Consider the following 24,284-nt stretch of genomic DNA (forward strand, 5'->3'; position numbering starts at 1 on the left):
CTTATTTTATTGAGACAGGATCTTGCTCTGTCACCGAGGCTAGAGTGTAGTGATGTGATCATGGCTCACTGCAGCCTCAACCTCCTGAGCTCAATTGATCCTCACTACTCAGCCTCCCGAGTAGCTGGGACTACAGGCTTGCACCACCACAACAGGATAATTTTTGTATTTGTTTGTAGAGATGGGTTTTTGCCATGTTGTTGCCCACACTGGTTTTGAACTCCTGGGCTCAAATGATCTGCCTGCCTTGGCCTCCCAAAGTGTTGGGATTACAGCAGCCACTGCGCTTGGCCGTCTTTTCTTATTCTTTTTGCCAGCTGGATAGCCTTTATTGAAGAACGTGTTCAAATCCCTTGTCCATTTTTTTCAACTTGGTTTTTACACTTGAATTTATGTGAAAGAAAAACTTTGTCATTACTATATATGGAAAATCAGTATCACATGCCAAAAATAGAGTGACTATTAAAATAAATGAAATTCCAGTATGCTCATTCTTTGTGGTAGGAGAGTTTTTGTTTTTTTTCACTTTGCCAACAAGGAAAGGAAGCTCTTAACATTACCAGACACATTCAAACTCATGTAAGAAGTCAGCAGCAGAACGAGATGTGGCTCAGAATTCCTTCCCTCTTTCAGTGACTTATGAAAATGTTGGAGAGGAGGCACAGATTAAAAGCCAGACAGAACTCTCTTGAGCTCTCCCTTAGGGTTAGCATTAATACCAGAGGGCATTTGTTAAGCATGTGCTGTGTGCCAGACACTGTACTAGTCACATTACCTAGGCTATCTCATTTGTTTTGCACACTGCCCTTAGAGGTTGGGTCCTGCAACTTTGGTGTGTGGCTTCTATGTTTGATGGCCGGAGCTCCAGCCATTGCGTCTATATTCCAGGCAAGAAGAAGAAAGAGGAAGGGAGCAGAGGGTCATATCTCCTGCCTGAACCATCTCTGTGGGGTTTTTACTGACATTAGCTGCCCAAGTTCTGCTTACATATTTTTGGTCTTTCTTATCTAAAAGGGAAGCTGGGAAATGTAGTTCTTTTAGCTGGGTGCCTGGCTACCTCCAACAACATAGGCTTTTTTTTTTTTTTTTTTTGAGATGGAGTCTCTCTCTGTCCCCCAGGCTGGAGTGCAGTGGCACAATCTCGGCTCTTATTGCAAGCTCTGCTTCCTGGGTTCATGCATTCTCCTGCCTCAGCCTTCCAAGTAGCTGGGACTACAGGCACCCGCCACCACGCCCAGCTAATTTTTTGTATTTTTAGTAGAGACAGAGTTTCACCGTGTTAGCCAGGATGGTCTCGATCTCCTGACCTTGGATCTGCCCGCCTCGGCCTCCCAAAGTGCTGGGATTACAGGCATGAGCCACCGTGCCCAGCTGGCTATTTTTTTTTTTTAAAGGAAGATGGAAAAATGATATTGGATGGGTGACTGGAAGCTTCTGCCACAGAAGCCAACAGGAGTTTTAAAGGAGCAGTCAAACAAACCCTGTTAGCCTGAGCCATCACCCCTGAACTCTCCCAGTCTCACAACAGACAGTCTATAGAAGCAGAAGATAAAGAGGGAAAGGAAGGGATAGGAAGATTGGCTGGAAATTCTTAGTGAGATGTTACTCCCTTCCCTCTCCATACTTGTCTTCACCACCATCTGCCTCACCCCCCAGCTCCCAGTGCAAAGAAAGTAGTGGGAGGGGGCGGGAAGGGGGGCTTCTAGGGCAGGAAAAAGGAGGACTGCTTCCTCCCTGTCCAGGGGTTCTAGGAAGCTGGGGACCTGCAGTTTTCCTGTAGCTGCCAGTGTAGAAAGGTACCAGGAGGGTCACTGGGAGATCCCAAATCCTGACAGCTGTCACTCTGCCACACCTCGCACCCTCCCAAGGAATGTATGTGAATGCAGAGACCAGTGACTGCATCACACTTGGAGGTTTCTGGAGTGGCCTGGGCCAATAGATGACAAGGAACAGTGATGAGGTGTGCTTGACAAAAGATGGGGATACCCGAGTCCCTTTCAGCCTTTGGTGCCTGGAAAAAAATCATCACAGGCCTTACAAATAGGAGCTCAGAGGTTACAGCGGGAGGAGCTTGGAGTTTTGCCTAAGGTCACTGCACAAGTAAAGTCATCCCTGCTAGAGAGGGCTTGAAGAAAGAGAAAGCCAGTTGGGCCAAAGGGAGCTAAAGGTGCTCCTCTGCAAGGGATCATCAGGAACAATGGAGGATCAGGATGGTGTAAAGATGGCTCAGGAGCACCAGGCACCATGTGAAGCAGGAAGACAGAGCACTTCCCAGCACCAGGCTGAAGGTCACTCACATGAGGACCCTCTGCCCTCCCTACATTCCAGCCCAGCCCTCAACATGAATGAAGCCTTGAAGAGAGGCCTATGGTACAGAAGAACTCAGAACCAGACCATGCCTCCCACCTGCATCCCGGCTGTTGAATGGGAGCCGAGTGAATGAACAGACTCAGGGTCTCCCACTTTAAGCCCCTTCAGTAACAGGCCTGGCCTGTACCAGGCTTGAGTAGGGGGAAATGGAGGAAGAAATAGGGCTTACATAGAATTCAGATCACAGGGCCGGGCGCGGTGGCTCACGCCTGTAATCCCAGCATTTTGGGAGGCAGAAGTGGGCAGATCATCTGTGGTCAGGATTTCGAGACCAGCCTGGGCAACACGGTGAAACCCTGTCTCTACTAAAAAATACAAAACTTATCTGGGTGTGGTGGTGCATGGCTATAGTCCTGGCTACTTGGGAGGCTGAGGCACAGGAATCGCTTTAATCTGGGAGGCAGAGGCTGTAGTGAGCCGAGATCACGCCACTGCACTCCAAACTGGGTGACAGAGGAAGACTCTGTCTCAAAATAAATAAATAAATAAATAAATAAATAAATAAATAAAATTAGCTGGGTGTGGTGGCGAACACTTGTAATCCTAGCTACTCTGGAGGCTGAGGCACGAGAATCGCTTCAGCCTGGGAGGCGGAGGTTGCAGTGAGCGGAGATATTGCCACTGCACTCCAGACTGGGTGGCAGGGCAAGGCTCAGACAGAAAAAAAAAAAAAAAAAAATTGAAATCACAGATTTGGACTGCAGAAACTGAGCTTTAAGTAATCAAAGTGAGGAAGATTAGGAAATCTGCCCAAAATGTTGGTAAGGGATGAACCAGAATGATTTGACAAGGCATATTTAAATGTAGAGATAGAAGAAACATAATAGATCAATATTGAACTAAGATAAATCAAGAAACTGGTTATAATAAAAATAACTGGCTGGCCACGGTGGCTCACGCCTGTAATCCCAGCACTTTGGGAGGCCCAGGTGGGCAGATCATGAGGTCAGGAGTTCGAGACCAGCCTGCCCAATATGGTGAAACACTGTATCTACTAAAAATGCAAAAATTAGCCAGGCATGGTGGTGTGTGCCTGTAGTCCCATCTACTTCAGAGGCTGAAGCAGAAGAATTGCTTGAACCCAGGAGGTGGAGGTTGCAGTGAGTCAAGATTGTGCAACTGCACTCCAGCCTGGGCAACAGAGCGAGACTCTGTCTCAAATAAGTAAGTAAATAAATAAATAATAAAACTAACTGCTACTTTTTTGAGCACTCACAAATTGCTTTGTGACACTGTGTAAACCTCTTACAGGTCATCCCTTTTCATCTTCAGAACAATCCATTTTACAAATGAGAAAACAAACAGAGGCTTATAGGGATTAAAAGTCCGTACTCTCCTGCTTCATAAAATAGTTAGCACATACCATGTCCCTGGTGCTGTGCTAAGCACTCAGGATACATTATCTAGACCCATCCTCTCAGCCGTCTTGTTGAGAGACATTATTCTCCTTACTTATCAGATAACCTACAAGAGATACAATAACTTCCTGCAATACTACATACGGGGAACCAGGGAAGCTGGGAGACTCATCCAGGTCACTGTCTTTAGAGATGAATTCTACCTAGATCCTACCTACTTTCAGGGTCCTGACAGGTGGGGAAGATAAGATGACTATACTGCAAGGGAAAACATGGTGGGTGTAATAGAGTTCCCACAGAGAAAGCACCATGAGAATCTCCAAGAAGAATGTTACTGAGGATGGAAAGTAAACCCTAAATTTCTTTGAACCTCACAAACTGTTTTGTAAAATTCTGTACACAGGGAATGTAAAATGGTGTAGCTGCTATGGAAAACAGTATAGCAACTCCTCAAAAAATTAAACACAGGGCTAAGCATGATGGCTCACACCTGTAATTCCAGTGCTTTGAGAGGCTGAGTGTGGAGGATTGCTTGAACCCAGGAATTCGAGACCAGTCTGGGCAACACAGCAAGACCCTATCTTTACAAAAAAATTAAAAAATGAAAATCGAATTACCATTGATCCTGCAATTTCACTTCTGGGTACAGAGCCAAAAGAATTGAAAACAGAGTCTCAAAGAGATATTTGGACAGCCATGTTCATAGCAGCTTTATCCACAATAGCTAAAGTGAGGAAGCAGCCTAAGAGTCCATTAATGAATGAGTGGATAAACAAGATATGGCATGTCTACACAGTGGAATATTATTCAGCCTTAACAAGGGATGAAATTCTGACACATGCTACAACATGAATGAATCTTGAGGACATTATGCTCCGTGAAATGAGCCAGTCACAAAAAGACAAATGCTGTGTGATTGCACTCATATGAGGTGCCTACAGTAGTCAAATTCATAGAGGCAGAAAGTACAGGGATGGTTGCCAGGGGTATGGGGAGAAGGGAAGAGGGAGTTGTTACTTGATGTGTACAGAGTTTCCATTTTATAAGGTGAAAAGGGTTCTGCAGATTGGTTCATAACAACGTGAATGTAGTTAACACTACTGGATTGTATACTTAAAATGGTTAAGATGGTAAATTTTATACTCTGTGTATCTTAGCATAGTTAAAAATAAATTAAAAATTCTGCACACAACAGGTATTTATGACCTAACTGGACACTGGCTTCTATTATTATGTCTTAAATTTTCTGTTACTTAGAAGACCACTTGCTCACTGCAGGCTGACACAAAGAAAAATAATTGCCTTTGGCATGAAAGTCATATTTCAGTTTGTCTTCCCTAATGCTGACTCATTTCATTTGTGCTAAAAGCTGCATTATGTAAATGAAATTTGCAGAATGGATGGTGGGGAGGGGAAAGAAGAAGGAATAATTTGTGTCTAAAATCTCCTTTCTCCTCTGAACCACTCTAATCTAATTTCTGGCTTGGAGTAATGTATATGCTTCCAGGAATGACTGCCTAGGTCTGTCTTGGTTTTGAGGCAGATACAAGCATTAGGACATACCAGGATATACAAGGGTATAAAATTTAGAACTATTATTCCAGAATAAATTTATGATTACCGAGAGTTATAATTAGTATATTTGTCCTGCATTTTTGAGGCATTGCTTACATAGGTCTGGGGGAATGGATTTTTTTTCTAAAGAGTCATTGATTGTGTGTCCTTAAAAGGACACATTCAAGTTAACTACTCATTCTTTCTCTACTTAACAGGGGTTCCAGAAGTTATGAGGAAGTGGTTGATGGAGGGCTTGGAAAAAGACGTTAGGAAAAGAGAAAGAGGAAATTAAATGTATGTTGCCTATTCACACTTAACCTCGTTCCCTTTAATTCAACAAATGTACTCATTCATTTAACAAGTATTTCTTGATTTATTTCTATGTACCACGCACCACGGCTATCACGCAACAGCAAACCAGACAGCCATGCTGCCTGCCCCGTGGGGTTCGCCGTCAGTTGGGAAAGACAGACCTGAGGACAGACAATTGAGTGAAGTGTTGTGAATCAGGCTGGAGACCTGGGGCAGGGGGTGGGTGTGGCTGGGGATAGTCCATGAAGTTTCCCGTGAGGAAGCAGTACTTACATTGAGACCCAGTAATGAGATCACCAGACAGCTGGCTTACAGATTTCTGGAATCCTTGAATTTTAATGTTGGGTGAACGTTTTGACACAACATTTTGCTTGTGTAAGACTTTGGAAAGGAACCCTGAGTCGTGTGAATTTCTATATCATGGGTCAGCCAATTAATAAACACTGATTGAGCCCCTTCAATGTGTGAGGGCACTGGACAATGTGTGAGGTGTCTGGGCCAACTGAGAATCTATTCTGATTTTTCAGATATCCAGGACTGATTGAATGGAAGAGATAGACAAAAGAAAAAAAAAAAAAGAACTTTGTGTCCATAGGTACTGACTAGGAGGATATAATTGATAATAATAATACCTTTTGGATATAAGAAATATTCCAAACCATATTCTCATATGTTATTAATTTTTTCCTCTCTCAGTGAATCTGTAGGGGAGGTAGGACAATAGTGTTCTCCATTTCATAAGAAAGGAAACAAATGTTGTGGGGATTAGTTAAGTGATTTGCCCAATGTCCAAAAACTTCCCAAACTAGGATTAGAACTCAGGCCTTTTGACACCAAGTCCAAGGTCCCCTCCACTCTGCCACCTTGCCTTTCCATGCTTCTAAGGAATGAAGTAGATAGCTGTTGTCTTTGCCTGCCCAGCATTTAACTTTTCTGACTTTGAACCAGGGAAGCCCAACTGTCCTTTCCCCACCTTCAGGCCATGTAGTCCAGGTGGAGATAATCCCTCCTCACCTCTTGCTCCAGGGTGAGCACACGGCCAAGACCACTGTCAAGTCCTAGTGTGAACTGGCTAAAGATCCCTCTCTCCTGCCACACACAGTCCTGCACCAGGATAAAGCCTTGCTCAATGCGGCCCTCGCTGGATTTCAGCCCCTGCTTGTCCTTTTTGCAGTGAACAACCTGCACCAATATTTGTGGCCTTACTGATGACTGAGATCTAGCCAGTCAGGTTCTGAGATGTGGATGTGACCCAAGCCAGATAAATTAGACAGTCTGAACTTTTGCTAGGATGATCAGGAAAGACAGGCTCTCTTCCCATTAGAATTGTTACACTGGTGGCCATTTGCCTTCAAGAGGGAAGAGACCACCCGAGATTTCAGTTTACAGAAAGGAAAGAAAATATGACAGATGGAGAAAAAAATTGTGATAACATTGAGCACCATGCTTGGAGCCAGTGCTACCCCTGGACTCATACGTTCCTGAAGGGGAGGACTTTGCTTAATATTTTTCAAAGCCTAGAACAGTACCTGGCACAAGGGAAGCAATCAGCAAATATTTGTTGAACGATTGAGCTGATAAATTCTTTTTTTTTGTTTTTGTTTTTTTGTATATGTAACTGGTTTGTTAGAAGTCTCAATTCACTGGGGAGTATAAATAAAAGGTAACTTTATTTTTCCCAGTAACTGTTCTCTCATGTTCTCCTTTCTTACTGGTTAGCAATTTCCTTGGAGCATGGCTGGGTGCAGTGGCTCACACCTGTAATCCCAACACTTTGGGAGGCTGAGGTGGACAGATTGCTTGAACCCAAGAGTTCTAGACCAGCCTAGACAAATGTGGCGAAATCCCATTTCTACCAAAACAAACAAACAAACAAGCAAACAACCAGAATCTCGAGCAGATCCCACAACTTCCCAGGTAGAAAAATGTTCTAGTATTCGTTTTCAAGATTGGCTAGCCGGGCATGGTGGCTCATGTCTGTAATCTTAGCACTTTGGGAGGCTGAGGCCCCACTCACTTGAGGTCAGGAGTTCAAGACCAGACTGGCCAACATGGCGAAACTCTGTCTCTACTAAAAATACACAAGTTAGCCGGGTGTGGTGGGCACCTGTAATCCCAACTAATCATAAGGCTGAGGCACAGAATTGCTTGAACCTGGGAAGTGGAGGCTGCAGTGAGCCAAGATCGCATCACTGCACTCCAGCCCGAGACTCCATCTCAAAACAACAACAACAACAAAAAGATTGGTTACAAGTACTGTGCACCCCCAATACAAGTGTCTTTCTCCCTCTCAGTCCTATTTATTCTTCTATCAATGCAGGGTGGGGAGGTTATATGTTGGTAGAGAGATTGACACACGCAGATATTTCAATTTAATCTTTTCCAGTGACTAGGCTGGCTTATCGATTAAAAGAATTTGAAATCTTCATGCCCATGTAAAAATGGAATCTGGAATGTGAATTGACTTTCCAGTTTGGCTTATACTATTACTCATTCCCATGTATTAGAAATTAAAGGTAGAAGAAAGTCCAATAAATAATTCATGAGTTTTTTACTTGGGAAGAATTATTTCCTAATCTGAGTTCAATGACATCTTTCATTGTATTTCTAATTTTAATTTTAATTTTAATTTTTTTTTGAGATGGAGCCTCACCCTGTTGCCCAGGGTGGAGTGCGGTGGCGCAATCTCTGATCACTGCAACCTCCACTTCTTGGGTTCAAGTGATTCTCCTGCCTCAGCCTCCCAGGTAGGTGGGATTACAGGTGCCTGCCACCATGCCTGGCTAATTTTTGTATTTTTAGAAGATACAAGGTTTCCCCAGGTTGACCAGGCTGGTCTTAAACTCCTGACCTCAGGTGATCCACCTGCCTCAGCCTCCCAAAGTGCTGGGATTATAGGCGTGAGTCACCGCACCTGGCGAAAGCTTTCATTTTAGCAATCAGAAAAAAAGTGCATGACCAACACTACTACTCATGCTTGATTTTTATTACTCATTCTGGTTACTTGAGGAACAAAAGTGGTTCCTTAAACATGAATACACAGAATTTTCCCTGTAGATATTTCAGGCATAGTTTTCTTCTGCTGCATAGTAGTCTGTAAAGAAACATTAAATTAGGAAGAGAATTCAAAGGATATCAAAGACTGAACTACATCACGTCACTGACACTGCACACATTTACACCATTTAAGTAAACCTTTTTCTTTTTCCTGTTTTCAATGTGCTTTCTTAGGTTGAAAAACAAATCTTTTCTATCTATGATATTTTGTTTTTGAAGATTACTACCTGAGGACACATTTTTAGGCAAAATCTCAGCGACTCCTGCCCTATTGGATTTGACTCATTTTGGATATAATCCAAAGACACAACATACCAGAATCTCTGGGACACATTTAAAGCAGTGTGTAGAGGGAAATTTATAGCACTAAATGCCCACAAGGGAAAGCAGGAAAGATCTAAAACTGACACCCTAACATCACAATTAAAAGAACTAGAGAAGCAAGAGCAAATGCATTAAAAAGTTAGCAGAAGGCAAGAAATAACTAAGCTCAGAACAGAACTGAAGGAGTTAGAGACACAAAAAACCCTTCAGAAAATCAATGAATCCAGGAGCTGGTTTTTTGAAAAGATTCACAAAATTGGTAGACTGCTAGTAAGACTAATAAAGAAAAAAAGAGAGAAGAATCAAATAGACGCAATAAAAAATGATAAAGGGGATATCACCACTGATCCCACAGAAATACAAGCTATCATCAGAGAATACTACAAACACCTCTATGCAAATAAACTAGGAAATCTAGAAGAAATGAATAAATTCCTGGACATGTACACTCTCCCAAGACTAAACCAGGAAGAAGTTGAATACCTGAATAGACCAATAGCAGGCTCTGAAGTTGAGGCAATACTTGATAGCCTATCAACCGAAAAAAGTCCAGGACCAGATGGATTCACAGCTGAATTCTACCAGAGGTACAAAGAGGAGTTGGTACCATTCCTTCTGAAACTATTCCAATCAATAGAAAAAAAGGGAATCCTCCCTAACTCATTTTATGAGGCCAGCATCATCCTGATACCAAAGCCTGGCAGAGACACAACAAAAAAAGAGAATTTTAGACCAATATCCCTGATGAACATCCATGCAAAAATCCTCAATAAAATACTGGCAAACCGAATCCAGCAGCACATCAAAAAACTTATCCAGTATGATCAAGTGGGCTTCATCCCTGGGATGCAAGGCTGGTTCAACATACACAAATTAATAAACGTAATCCATCATATAAACAGAACCAAAGACAAAAACCACATGATTATTTCAATAAATGCAGAAAAGGCCTTTGACAAAATTCAACAGCACTTCATGCTAAAAACTCTCAATAAATTAGATACTGATGGGACGTATCTCAAAATAGTAAGAGCTATTTATGACAAACCCACAGCCAATATCATACTGAATGGGCAAAACCTGGAAGCAACTTCAGCAAGGTCTCAGGATACAAAATCAATGTGCAAAAATCACAAGCATTCTTATACACCAGTAACAGACAGAGAGTTTGTTTCCCTGACAAATTCTACCATGAATGAACTCCCATTCACAATAGCTTCAAAGAGAATAAAATACCTAGGAATCCAACTTACAAGGGATGTGAAGGACCTCTTCAAGGAGAACTACAAATTACTGCTCAACAAAATAAAAGAAGACACAAACAAATGGAAGAACATTCCATGCTCGTGGATAGGAAGAATCAGTATCATGAAAATGGCCATACTGCTCAAGGTAATTTATAGATTCAATGCCATCCCCATCAAGCTACCAATGACTTTCTTCACAGAATTGGAAAAAACTACTTTAAAGTTCATATGGAACAAAAAATGAGCCTGCATTGTCAAGACAATCCTAAGCCAAAAGAACAAAGCTGGAGGCATCACACTACCTGACTTCAAACTACACTACAAGGCTACAGTAACCAAAACAGCATGGTACTGGTACCAAAACAGATATATAGACCAATGGAACAGAACGGAGCCCTCAGAAATAATACCACATATCTACAACCATCTGATCTTTGACAAACTTGACCAAAAACAAGAAATGGGGAAAGGATTCCCTATTTAATAAATGGTGCTGGGAAACTGGTTAGGCATATGTAGAAAGCTGAAACTGGATCCCTTCCTCACACCTTGTACAAAAATTAATTTAATTCAAGATGGATTAAAGACTTAAATGTTAGACCAAAAACCATAAAAACCCTAGAAGAAAACCGAGGCAGTACCATTCAGGACATAGGCAGGGGCAAGGACTTCATGTCTAAAACACCAAAAGCAATGGCAACGAAAGCCAAAATTGACAAATGGGTCTAATTAAACTAAAGAACTTCTGCACAGCAAAAGAAACTATCATCAGAGTGAACAGGCAACCTACAGAATGGGAGAAAAATTTTTGCAATCTACCCATCTGACAAAGGGCTAATATCTAGAATCTACAAAGAGGTTAAACAAATTTAGAAGAAAAAATCAAACAATCCCATCAAAAAGTGGGCAAAGTGTATGAACAGACACTTCTCAAAAGAAGACATTTATGCAGCCAACAGATACATGAAAAAATTCTCATCATCACTGGTCATCAGAGAAATACAAATCAAACCACAATGAGATACCATCTCACACCAGTTAGAATGGCGATCATTAAAATGTCAGGAAACAACAGATGCTGGAGAGGATGTGGAGAAATAGGAACACTTTTACACTGTTGTTGGAGCTGTAAACTAGTTCAACCATTGTGGAAGACAGTGAGGCAATTCCTTAAGGATCTAGAACTAGAAATACTATCTGACCCAGCCATCCCATTACTGGGTATATACCCAAAGGATTATAAATCATGCTGCTATAAAGATACATGCACACATGTTTATTGAGGCACTATTCACAATAGCAAAGACTTGGAACCAACCCAAATGTCCATCAACGATAGACTGGATTAAGCAAATGTGGCACATATACACCATGAAATACTATGCCGCCATAAAAAAGGATGAGTTCATGTCCTTTGTAGGTAATGGATGAAGCTGGAAACCATCATTCTGAGCAAACTATTGCAAGGACAGAAACCCAAACACTGCATGTTCTCACTCATAGGTGGTAACTGAACAACGAGAACACCTGGATACAGGATGGGGAACATCACACACCGTGGCCTGTCGTGGGGTCGGGGGAGGGGGGAGGGATAGCATTAGGAGATATACCTAATGTAAATGATGAGTTAATGAGTGCAGCACACCAACATGGCACATGTATACATTTGTAACAAACCTGCACGTTGTGCACATGTACCCTAGCACTTAAAGTATAATTAAAAAAAAAAAAAAAGAAAAACAAGCCAACCATGAATTTCATATCGTTAGCTAACCTTTCAATAATGAAGGTAAATAAAGATATTTACAGGTAAACAAAAATTGAGAGAATTTGCTGCTAGGAGAACTGTCTTCCAAGAAATATTAAAGGAAAGACAGTGGACAATAACTTGGATATGCATGAAGGAAAGAACAATGTGGGAAATGGTAAATATGTGGCTAATGAGGACTAAACTCTGATTTTTTAATCTTGCCCAAATTCCTATCTGGGAGGTCTGAGGAGTCATGCCTTACAAATCATAAATTCTCATCAGATGGGTTTTATTTAACCCTATATATTGTGACTTACTTTCCAGTCTGACTCTGGCATAACATTACAAGACAAAGAAGAAAATCAAAATATTTTACCCCAAAACATGTTTCTTTTCCATATCTTGAAATGGCCCTGCAAAGCTGTCTTTTGTGGGGGAAAAGTTGCATCTGTAAAGAATCTCTAGTAACATAGCTATATCTTTTTCTTCTAGGCCCTCCCAATCCTAAAGAGGTTAACTAAAAGTCTTGCACGTTTTAAAGATCTGAATAGGAAACATTTGTCATCTATGGTCTCTAAGGGCAGCCACTATAAGACTTCAAAAGAACCTTGATCTCCAGTCTTTCATCTTAACCGGAACATTTCCTTTCTATGATCCCAGGTCTTTAGATAAACTCAACAAATTGTCAACCAGAAAATGCTTAAATTTACTTATAACCTGGAGCCCTGACTTTGAGTTGTCCTGCCTTTCTGGACCAAACCAATGGATTTCTTAAATGTATTTGATTGATGTCTCATGCCTGCCTAAAATGTATAAAACCAAGCTGCGCCCCAACCACCTTGGGCACATGTTCTCAGGCCCTCCTGAGGGCTGTGTCATGGGTCATTGTCTCTCATATTTGGCTCAGAATAAATCTCTTCAAATATTTTACAGAGTTTGACTCTTTTCATTAACACTAGATTTAAAAAATAATATAATTTCTCTCTCTTAATTTCTCTAAACAATCTGTTTAAAGCAATAAATGTATTATTGTATTACTTGGTTTATAATATATATAGGCACCATATCAACGTCAATAATAGCATACAGGGAGGAGGAGGAAATGGAGACCTACAGGTGAAATGTAGCTATATTGGACCAGAATTAAGTTAGTATTAACCTGGAGAGGACTGTGATGGGTTAAGGATGCATGCAAACACACTTGCACACACTAAACCTCAAAAACTTGCTTTAAAAAAAGCTAGCACAGGAATTGAAATGGTAAGCTAAAACATATTTGTATAACCAAAGAAAAGTGATATAAGAGAACCATAGGAACAAAGAAGCATGTAGAAAAGTTCTAAAATGACAAACATAACTCTAAGTATACCAATAATTTTTTACATTAAATTTTACTGGACTAGAAAATCTACTCATAGGTAGAGGCAGTAATATAATATTAAGAGTATATTTTTTTCATAGAAAAAAAACTTTATATTTAAAATACAATAGAAAGAAAGTAATACAATGGTAAAAGATACATGAAGCAAACAGTAGACACAAGAGATCTGGAGAGACTATATTTAAATATATTTTAATACAAGAACCATCCTAGAGACTGAGGAGAACATTTCATAATGATAAAAAGGGTTAATTAATCAAAAAGATACAGCATTATAAATATAATTGCACCTAACTAGAGAGCCCCAAAATATGTGGAGGAAAAATGGACAGAATAAAAAAAAAGAAACATTATCCACTAATTATATTTGGGTTTGTCAGTATTTATTTTCAGTTATTTCATTTCATTTCATTTCATTTCATTTCATTTCATTTCGTTTTATTTTAGATGGAGTCTCGTTCTGTCGCCCAGGCTGGAGTGCAGTGGTGTGATCTCGGCTCACTGCAACCTCTGCCTCCCAGGTCCCATTTCAAGCAATTCTCCTCCCTCAGCCTCCCGAGTAGCTGGGATTACAGGCACGCACCACCATGCCCATCTAATTTTTGTATTTTTAGTAGAGATGAGTTTCACCATGTTGGCCAGGCTGGTCTTGAACTCCTGACCTCGTGATCTACCCTCCTCGGCCCCCCAAAGAGCTAGGATTACAGGTGTGAGCCACCATGCCTGGCGGGTATGTCAATATTTCTTTAAACATATTCTGATGGCAATTGATAGAAAAAGTTATTATCAGTAGAAAGGAATGTCTAGGTTATGATAAAGGATTGTGAAGACCTAGGTTTTATCATGCAGACAAAGCCTCCAGCAGGCATTAGAGAGAAGACTGTAAATGTTTCTTATCAGATATAAGGTTTGTGTTGATTAATGCTGGAGGAGTATAATGAGGCATGTCAAACCCCTACTTCCTTTCATGGCCTGAACCAGTCTTTCAGGTTAAATTTTAGAGTGCCCTGGCTGAGAAGAAAGTCCAATCAGATTTTTGTGGGGGAGACTTTTGAATTTTATTTTTGTTTTACACGTCAAAGAAAAAATCTCCAGGGAAATTATAAAATATTTTCTACTGAATGAATATAAGATCAGAACATATCAACATTAATGCAGGTAAAGCAATATTTAAAGAGAAATTTATAGCTTTAAAAATTAGAAAGGAAGACTTTAATAACCTAGAAAAATTAATTAAGCTTCCACCTTAAGAAACTACAAAAAGAAGAGCCAAAGTAGGATGAACGACTAAAGACCACAGCGGAAATCAATACAAATAAAACAGTGAAACAATAGAGGAAATTAGTGAAACTTACAATTGATTCCTTGAAAAGATCTACAAAATTGATAACATTTTAGTCAAATGACCAAGAAAAAAAGAGAGAAGATAGAAATTACCAAAACTGGGATTAAAAGAGGAAGTATTCTGAACCCTATGGAAATTAAAAGGCTTATAAAGGAATATTTTGAACAATCTTATGCCAACAATTTGTCAACTTAGATGAAATGGGCAAATTCATTAACAGAAATGATCAAAGTAGACTCAAAAAGAAATTATAAAATTTGCATATATATATCAGTGAAAAATATTAAAGTATTTAATTAAATTATTTTAAAATCTTCTTCAAAGGGAAGTCCAGGCCTGCATGGTTTTACTGGGAACTCTATTGACATTTAAATAATTAATAATACCAATCCAATGGAAATCTTTTCAAAAATAGAAGAAAAGGGGACACTTTACAGTTCATTTTACCCTGATACTAAAAGCCACAAAGATATCACAAGAAAACTATAGAACAACACTCCTCATGAATGTAAATGCTAAAATTGTTTAAATAACAACAAATTAGATCCAGTAATGTACAAAAAGGATTATATACTATTACCAAGTGTGGTCGGTTTATTACAGGAATGTTCTTTAGCTTAACATCTGAATATCAATTCGTTTAATACATACGTTAATAAAATAAATCAGTGGTCAGCAAACTATAGCCCCTGGGCCAAATCTGGCATGACATTTGTTTTTGCAAATAAAGTTTACTGAAACAAAGCCAAGCCCATTCATTTACATATTATCTATGATTGCTTTCTGCTACAAAAGCAGAGCTGATTGGTTGCAACAGAGCTCATGTGGCTCACAAAACCAAAAATATTTACTATATAGCCTTTTCTGGAAAATTCTGCTGACCCTTAAAGGAAAATGCCATATAATCATCTCAAGAGACACAGACAAAGCATTTGATAAAATTGAACTACCATTCATGGTAGAATTCTCAATAAACTAGGAATAGAAGGAAACTTTCTTACTTTAATAAAAGGCAGCTACATAAACCTATGACTAACAACATGCTTAAAGGTGAATGAATGCTTTCTTCCTAAGATTGGGTACAAGGCAAAAGGATGTACACTCTCACCACTTCTATTTAACCTTGGACTGAAGGTTCCAGCCAGTGCAATAAGGTAAGAAAATAAAAATGCAAAAATCAACATACAACCAACTGCAAAGGAAATTTTAAAAAAATTACATTCGCAATAGCATAAAAATAATAAAGTATTCAGAAATAATGAAAGAAGTACAGGACAGTACACTGAAAATTACAAAAATTTGTCAAAGGAAATTAAGACCGAAACAAATGGAGATATGTCCCATGTTTGCAAATAGGAAAATACAGTATTGTCAAGGTGTCAGTTTTCCCAAAATTGATCCATAGATTCAATACAATTTCTATCTAAATACCATTAGCGTTTGCTGTAAAAGACATTGATAAGATGAACCTAACATTTGTCTTTTAAATCCAAAGGACCAAGATAAGCCAATATGATTTTATGAAAGAACAAAGTTCAAGGACTTACATGATTTCAAAATTTCAAAATTTACCATAAAGCTAGAGTAATCAAGACTGTGGTATTGGCATAAAAATACATATATAAGGCTGGGTGTGCTGGCTCACGCCTGTAATCCCAGTACTTTGGGAGGCAGAGGCGGGTGGATCACGAGGTCAGGAGATTGAGACCATCCTGGCTAACATGGTGAAAACCCGTCTCTACTAAAAATACAAAAAATTATCTGGGCATGGTGGCATGTGCCTGTAGTCCCAGGTACTTGGGAGGCTGAAGCACAAGAATCACTTGAACACGGAAGGCAATAAGGTAAGAAAATAAAAATACAAAAATCAACATACAACCAACTGCAAAGGTTGCAGTGAGCCGAGATCGTGCCACTGCAATCCAGCTTGGGCAACAGAGTGAGACTCTGTCTCAAAAAAATAAAAAAATACATTAATGTATTTTGGCATGGTGGTATACATATTTGGCATATATGTATATAGCTTGGCATGGTGACTCATGCCTATAATCCAGCCTGGGTAACAGAGTAAGACCCCATTTTTAACAAAAGAAAAAAAATAGATACTGTAAACCAAAAATAATATTCTAAGTTCCCCAACCAATGGAATGGACCCCTCCTTTTGGCCAAGGGTATTTTATTTTATTTTATTTTATTTTATTTTTTTGAGACAGGGTCTCACTCTGTCACCCAGGCTGGAGTGCACTGATGCAGTCTCAACCTGCAACCTCTGCTTCCTGAACTCAAGCAATTCTCCAGCCTCAGCCTCCCGAGTAGCTAGGACTACAGGCACAGGCCATCACGCCTGGCTAATTTTTGTATTTTTTTGTAGAGACGAGAGTTTGCCACGTTGTCCAGGCTGGTCTAAAACGCTTGGACTCAAGCAATACTTTTGCCTCAGCCTTCCAAAATGCTGGGAATACAGGCATGAACAACTGTACCGGGCTAGAGCATTTTAAAGTAAACCTAAAACACTAGATCAGGCTACCATGGGAATGGGTGGTCAGACATGCCTCATTAAACATTCCTCCCTTTGGAATTCAGGCACAGCTGACCGGCATTAACATAGAAACAGCGACCTTCAGACTGACAGAATAGACTTTTTAGGTCTGATATGCTCTGAAACCTGCTATCTGGAGGCTTTATCTGCACAATAAGAACCTTTGTATCCACAACCCCATATCTTAACCCAGACACTCCCTTCTGTTGATTCTAGGTCTTTAGATAAATCTTTCAACCAACTGCCAATCAGAAAATCTTTGAATCCACCTGTGATCTGGAAGCCCTGATTTGAGCTGTCACCGCTCTCTGGACTGAAGCTATGTACATTTTACAGTATTGAATGATGTCCTACATCTCCCTAAAATGTATAAAAGCAAGCTGTAGCCCAACCACCTTGGGTACATGTTGTCAGGATTTCTTGAGGCTGTGTCATGGGCATGTCCTTAACCTTGGCAAAATAAACTTCTAAATTGATTGAGGCAGATACTTTTGGTTTACAGTACATAGATGGAAGGAATGGAAGGAACAGAACAGAGAGTTCAGAAAGAAACCCATGCATCTACTGTCAATTACATTTTGATAATTGAAATCAGAATATGAACTGAAATCTTGCACAAAATTAACACCAACTTTCTTATTGGACACCACCACTTACCCAAAGTTAGCCTTTGGGTTGGGGGTTTCCACAGGATAGTGGGACCATTCCATGGTCACCAGAAAGATGTTACAGGATCCTAGCACTTACTAGGAATATCTATAGGCCCATCTCGGTTGCCAGAAAGATGTTATAGGAAAGGGGTCCAGATCCAGAACCCAAGAGAAGGTTCTTGGGTCTCACACAAGAAAGAATTCAGGGTGAGTCCATAGAGTAAAGTGAAAGCAAGTTTAAGAAAGTAAAGGAATAAAAGAATGGCTACGCCATAGACAGAGCGCCGGTTGCCCATTTTTATGGTTAGTACTTGATGATATGCTAAACAAGGGATGAATTATTCATGCATCCCCTTTTTAGACCATATAGGGTAATGTCCTGGTGTTGCCATGGCATCTGTAATCTATCATGGCACTGGTGGGAGTGTAGCAGTGAGGATGGTAAGAAGTTACTTTTGTCGCCACCTAGTTTTTGGTGGGTGTTAGCCAGTTTCTTTACTGCAAACTGTTTTATCTGCAAGCTGTTTATGACCTGTATTTTATGCCAGCCTCCTATCTCATCCTGTGACTTAGAATGCCTTAACTGTCTGGGAATGCAGGCTAGTAGGTTTCAGCCTCATTTTACACAGCTTCTACTCAAAATGGAGTTGCTCTGGTTCACACGCCTGACATTACCCCTCCCTTTTTTAATCCTAAGGGTTTGTATAATTTTAATCCTAAGGGTTGCAGAGAGTTGAAAATTCATCTTCTGTAACTTCTTCATGATGAATAGGAGCAATGATATTCCTGCCTAACTATGAGAGTCTCTTGTATTCAGGGTAGAGAGGAGCTCAGTCGGAAAGCACCAGTATGGTGAGGGCAATTCATGACTCTGAGTTTTGACAAAAGGTGATATCTGGAAGATTCATAAGTGTTTAACTTAAGAAAATGAGTAAGCTTATCCTAACACAAATAGCACAACAGCAATATATTCCACAACAGTAAAGCAAAAGAAATAAAATTATTCCAAGTAAACTAAGTTAGAGGGCTTTCCATGAACTGGGCACCTGTTGGAACCAAGCTGACATGGGGTTGTTATCTGATTCCAATATGTGCTCAGAATTAGAATGCTGATTTAGATTTTACATTACCCATCCCTCTTGTTTCCTCTGAGCAACAGTCAGATGTCACTAGTTGGTTCACAGGAATAAGCAGGGTTAGTCTAAATTGCAGAAACAAACTTAAAAACAACTGATGAGACTAGAATTTAATAACAAGTGTACCACCGTTTTTGAAACATAATTTCTCTCCAGTGTCCCATTTTTACTAAAGACAAATCATGGTAAGTCTGATTTGCTTTATTATACATGGCCTGATTATTTGTATAAAGTGCAATAAGAATAATTATTTTTTACATAAACTCTTTTTAAATTGGCTTTGATGGAACTTTATTCCATAGAAGGAATCTAAGACTTTTTTAGAGCCCAGCCCTGCCATAGGTTTGTACCTCAAATACCTATGAGGTGAGTAAATTCCCCTGCTCAGGGTCCCAAGATAACCTGGGGATCCTGGACCTGTTAGAAAGTGACATTCTTTACTTACCACAGGTCAGAAACCCTGTACAGTGGCTGTTGTAGACAAGGTCTGAGGCCAATTCCCCAAGGGGCTTTTATTGGCTTTACAAGACAAGTTTGATTCCTTAAAAGAAAACATGCCATTCCAGTCAAAGCCTTGGTAAAATATCCAGTGTTTCCAATTGTGTCCTGTTGCAAAAGAAAACAGGTTCTTATTTCAGTTATGCAAATAACTATATTGCTATAACATAAGAATACTCACAAACAGTTTCCAAATTCTGGAGAAATTAGGTTGAGAGAACCAAATACACTTCAAATGTTATTCACAGCAATATACTTTACTCAACTGCTAAGAGCTGCAAATAGCTCAAAAGATAAGTTTCCTTGACTCTGAAAAACAAAACAAAGGATCAGCAGCATTTTAAGCAAAGCTAAAATGATTAGTCTTCTATTGGTTCAGTCAATTCAGTTAACTTCTGTTCTGCTTGATATGCCTGAACATTTCAGCTCTCCATGAGTATTCTGAAAGTGTTTTCCTTTATTTTAATATCACAATTTCCAAAGTTATCAGAAACCTGCATTGAAGAACACTTGTTAGAGTTCTATAGTTGATTATAAACCAACTTTTGAAGAGGATTAAAACAAGACAACAATTGTGTGTGGATGACAAAAAATCTTAGGACAGCCACTATTAAAGTCACAATTGATAAGGAAATTTGCTTCCTTCTGTGGTATACAATGATTTTATGTAACAATTATAATTATTCATAATATACACTAAGTCATATCAGAATTATAAGACTTTTAAAAATAATTTTGGATATATACCAATAATACATTTATACAATTACAGCCCCCCAAAATCTAAACACCATTTTACATTTGATAATGCTTCCTGTATGATTTTTGTACCAAATAAGCCAAACATGACTGTTGCATTAGTGCATTATTGATGACAAACCCCATTCTTTATAAAACGTTATAGACAAATGTATTCAATCTTAATGAGTTTGACTTTTAGGTAAGATTTTCACAAACCTTTTATAACCCTTCATTTTTTTTTTTTTGTTAAGGAGCAAATTATAGCAGGTTTTTGCTCTAAAAAACTTGTGCTTTTATTCCAATGCTTAATTTATAGAAAAACTGAATACCCCTTTAACTTTAGTCAATATATTCACACACAGAATGTCTTACAGTTAATTTTTCACAACTTTCCAAAACTTGCTTAAACCTTCAGCTTCATTCTATCTAACTTAAAACAATAATTTAACCATTTAATCTAAGGAAGAAAATTTACATTCCCATGACTTCTAATAATCTTTTACCAAAAGCACATTTCACTTTCCTTACACACCTTATGTGTAGAACTATTCTTCAGTAGTCTCAATTACATGTTACAATGTTAACTCTCAGCGATTTTTACTTTTGGTGAAATCCCTGGTTAGTAAGCATTTTAATTACGTACTAGGTGTGGAGCCTAAGACACAGACACAAGTGCAGATAAGGTCTGACTTTTTCTCGCATTGCCGGGGGTATGGCTAACATCACATGTCTCCAGGTCTTATCTAGACTCTAATGTCATCAAAGTAGGTAAATTGAACAATTTTCAAAATGAAAGCAGCAGCTTATGACCTTAAAGCATTTAGCAAACCTAATATCTGACCTGCATAATTTAGACCAAATGTTTACATTTTTAAGATATTTTCATTTTACCAGTAATCTTTAAAACTGTCTTCATTTCTCAAAGATTACTTAAGTCACATGAACTAAATAAAAGGCATTATACATTTAGTTTTTCTTACAAAAATATGACTTAAGCACTTATTATTTTTAATCAATTAATCAAAGCTCTTTTATATACAAACACCACACCCATTATACACATAAATACACAAACTGACAGAAGATAAAGGACTCATCTCCTAAGATGGGAATTGAACCCTGAACCCGGGCCACCACTGTGAAAGAGAAGCACAGCCACATCGTTATAAGGTCAAGCTCCCAAGGACATACAAGACAAGAGGGAAACCTCATCCAGTTTTTTTGGGGGACCTGCACCAAAGTTTGTAACTGACCAGTTTGCTGGGCCATCTTGAACAGCAGGCTTAAAGATGTCCTAAGTCCATGTTCTATCCTAAGGTACCCCTCTTTATGACAGAATAATACAGAATGACACAGGAAACACACCAGATTGGCTACAGCTTAAGACTAGCCTCACAAATCCTTTCTTCCATTAATCAAAACTTTGTAAGAAATAGTGATTTTTACCATTCCTACAACCAGTTTGCACAGAGAGAGACGATAGCATTGCCTGAGGCAAGGTGGGGAAGGCCAGGTGTTCAGGGAAGCCATACAAAGACCCACCCATTGCAGCGACAGTGAAGAGTTCAGGTGGTCACTTCTCAGTAGTGAAGGGATGTTTTCCAGCAGTCCCATCAGCTCTCAAGTTTTCCCTTTATGGGAGGAAAAATCTCCTCATGTCCCATGATCCTGTACCTGCCTAACCCTGTCACCCACATCCGTCAGCAAAGAGTACAAGGCAAATTATTCCAAGGAGAATAGAAGTTAACATCCTGTAGTGCCGAATCTGTTCTTAGCCAAAAGGGACTTTACCGAGAGGGTCTTCTAGCCCCCTAAATCTTAGAAGGGACTCTAACCCTCCTAAGTTGGGCCTCTAACCCAATCTCATTCTTTATCTGGGTACCCCACCACTTACCCAAAGTTGTCCAATCAGTGCTGTAGTCTATTTCCTTTGAGTCAGAAGTCTCGTCAGTATCGTCCCCTTAGGGTTCACCAGAAAGACGTTACCAGACCCCAACACTTACCCAAAGTTAGCCTTTGGGTCAGGGTTTCCATACTATAGTCCATTCCATAGTTGCCAGAAAGATGTTATAGGACCTTGCCACTTACTGGGGGCTTACGCAGTATAATCCCATCTGGGTCACCAGAAAGATGTTACAGGAAAGGGTTCCAGATCCAGACCCCTAGAGAGGGTTCTTGGATCTCGCACAAAGAAGAATTCAGAGCGAGTCCATAGAGTAAAGTGAAAGCAAGTTTATTAAGTAAAGGAATAAAATAATGGCTACTCCATAGACCTAGCAACCCCAAGGGCTGCTGGTTGCCCATTTTTATGGTTGTTTCTTGATGATAAGCTAAATAAGGGGTGGATTATTCATGCCTCCCCTTTTTAGACCATATAGGGTAACTTCCTGACATTGCAGTGACATCTGTAAACTGTCATGCTGCCAGTGTGAGTGTAGCAGTGAGGACGACAAGAGGTCATTCTCGTCACCATCTTAGTTTTTGTGGGTTTTAGCCAGCTTCTTTACTGCAACCTGTTTTATCAGCAAGGTCTTTATGACCTGTATTTTGTGCCAGCCTCCTATCTCATCCTGTGACTTATAATGCCTTACCTCTCTGGGAATGCAACCCAGTATGTTTCAGCCTCATTTTACTCAGCACCTACTCAAGATGGAGTTGCTCTGGTTCACACACCTCTGACAACTTAATTTATTTGCCTCTTTTATCAGCTTTTGCTCATGCATACAGTTGCCTCTCCCATTTAAACCTTAGTACAGTGGTTCTCAAAATGTGGTATGGGGATGGATACTTTCAGAGTCGGCTAGGTTAAAACTAGTTTCATAATAATCCTAATGTAATATTTGCTCTTTTCACTTCGTTCTCTTGTGAGCATAATGTGGGTAAAATATATTTTTTTCCTATGAAAACGTGTTACCACATAACAGTTTTATTGTTGATGTTTTAAATGAGTTGGTAATGATCTTTAACATTTGTTTTTATTTACAACACGGTAAATATTGATAGATAAAATCCACGTGAACAAAATCTTTTTTTGATCTTCAATAGTTTTTATGGGTATAATGAGTTCTTGAGATAAAAGTTTGAAAACCATTGCCCTTGTCTATCTGCCAGGTGTAAGAACTCCTATTGACCACATTTGTTACCAGAGGATTAGACAAAGAATTGGAGTGGTTTTCTTTGAGTGATAACTTGTCTTGATTGCAAAAATCATCTACGTCAAGATAAACTATAGCTTTTGGCCAGAATGTCATTTAGAAATGCAACAAATGTTAATACAGGATTTCTTTTTGTTTTTCTTGGTGATGTGTAATGGAAATAAACACAATCCTAATAAAAGGAGAAGCATAAACACGGAAAGAATTTGGAAGAGTGTCTAGCATAAGAGTAAGCCCTTAACACAGGTAGTGATTATTACTATTTTATTATTACCCTACCACAGTTGCTATTCAGTTATTTATTCAACAAGTATTTATTGAGTACTATATGCCAGGCTTAATGATCTGCATTGGGGATTCAGTGATGGGCAAAACACAAACAGTTCTGCCTTCAAGGACTTTATAGTCAAGTGAGAGAGGAAGTAGAATCATCACATAAAAATTCTAATTACAAATCATGGTAAGCAAATGAAGTGATAGAGGTATAAGTAGACCAAGATTTGCTCTGATTTTCAGAGTCAGTAAAAGCTTCTTTGAAGAAGTCCCAGTTAAGCTGAAATTTGAAAAATGGGAAGGAGGAATTAAGGAGACACAAAGGAAAGAGTAGCACGCTGAGCATGTTTACAGAGCCTACAGTAAAGAGAATGATGAGGGGGCCAATGTGGCTGAAACCCAAAGACTCAGTAACTATTTAAGAGCAAAAGCCACAATTACTTTTGCACCAATCTAATAGTAGTAGTAGTAGGTGGTTAGATCCCAAGCCATTGGGGGGATTTTTAAGGCTTTGCTAAGAATTTTAGACTTTCATCACATGATCAGTGGGGAGCCACGGAAAGCTTTAGGAAAAGTGTGACAACCTCAGAT

The 24,284-nt window shown here is 39.4% G+C and overlaps 1 long non-coding RNA gene across 6 annotated transcripts; it reads right to left on the minus strand.

Annotated features, from left to right (window-relative positions):
* Nucleotides 1-8,563: 8,563 nt before the first annotated feature.
* LOC112426774 (uncharacterized) lies at nt 8,564-21,822 on the minus strand. Of its 6 annotated transcripts, none has more exons than XR_011624539.1 (4): nt 21,519-21,763; nt 19,706-19,833; nt 19,472-19,632; nt 8,564-8,691 (listed from the first exon to the last, which is right to left on the minus strand). It is a non-coding gene; the product is annotated as an uncharacterized lncRNA (long non-coding RNA). The 6 variants fall into 6 exon arrangements; XR_011624537.1 differs by having other exon boundaries at nt 19,791-19,833; nt 21,519-21,755; XR_011624536.1 differs by lacking the exon at nt 21,519-21,763 and adding an exon at nt 21,457-21,512.
* Nucleotides 21,823-24,284: the final 2,462 nt, after the last annotated feature.

Source organism: Macaca nemestrina, chromosome 6 (assembly GCF_043159975.1).
Source record: "Macaca nemestrina isolate mMacNem1 chromosome 6, mMacNem.hap1, whole genome shotgun sequence".
Lineage (NCBI taxonomy): Eukaryota > Metazoa > Chordata > Mammalia > Primates > Cercopithecidae > Macaca > Macaca nemestrina.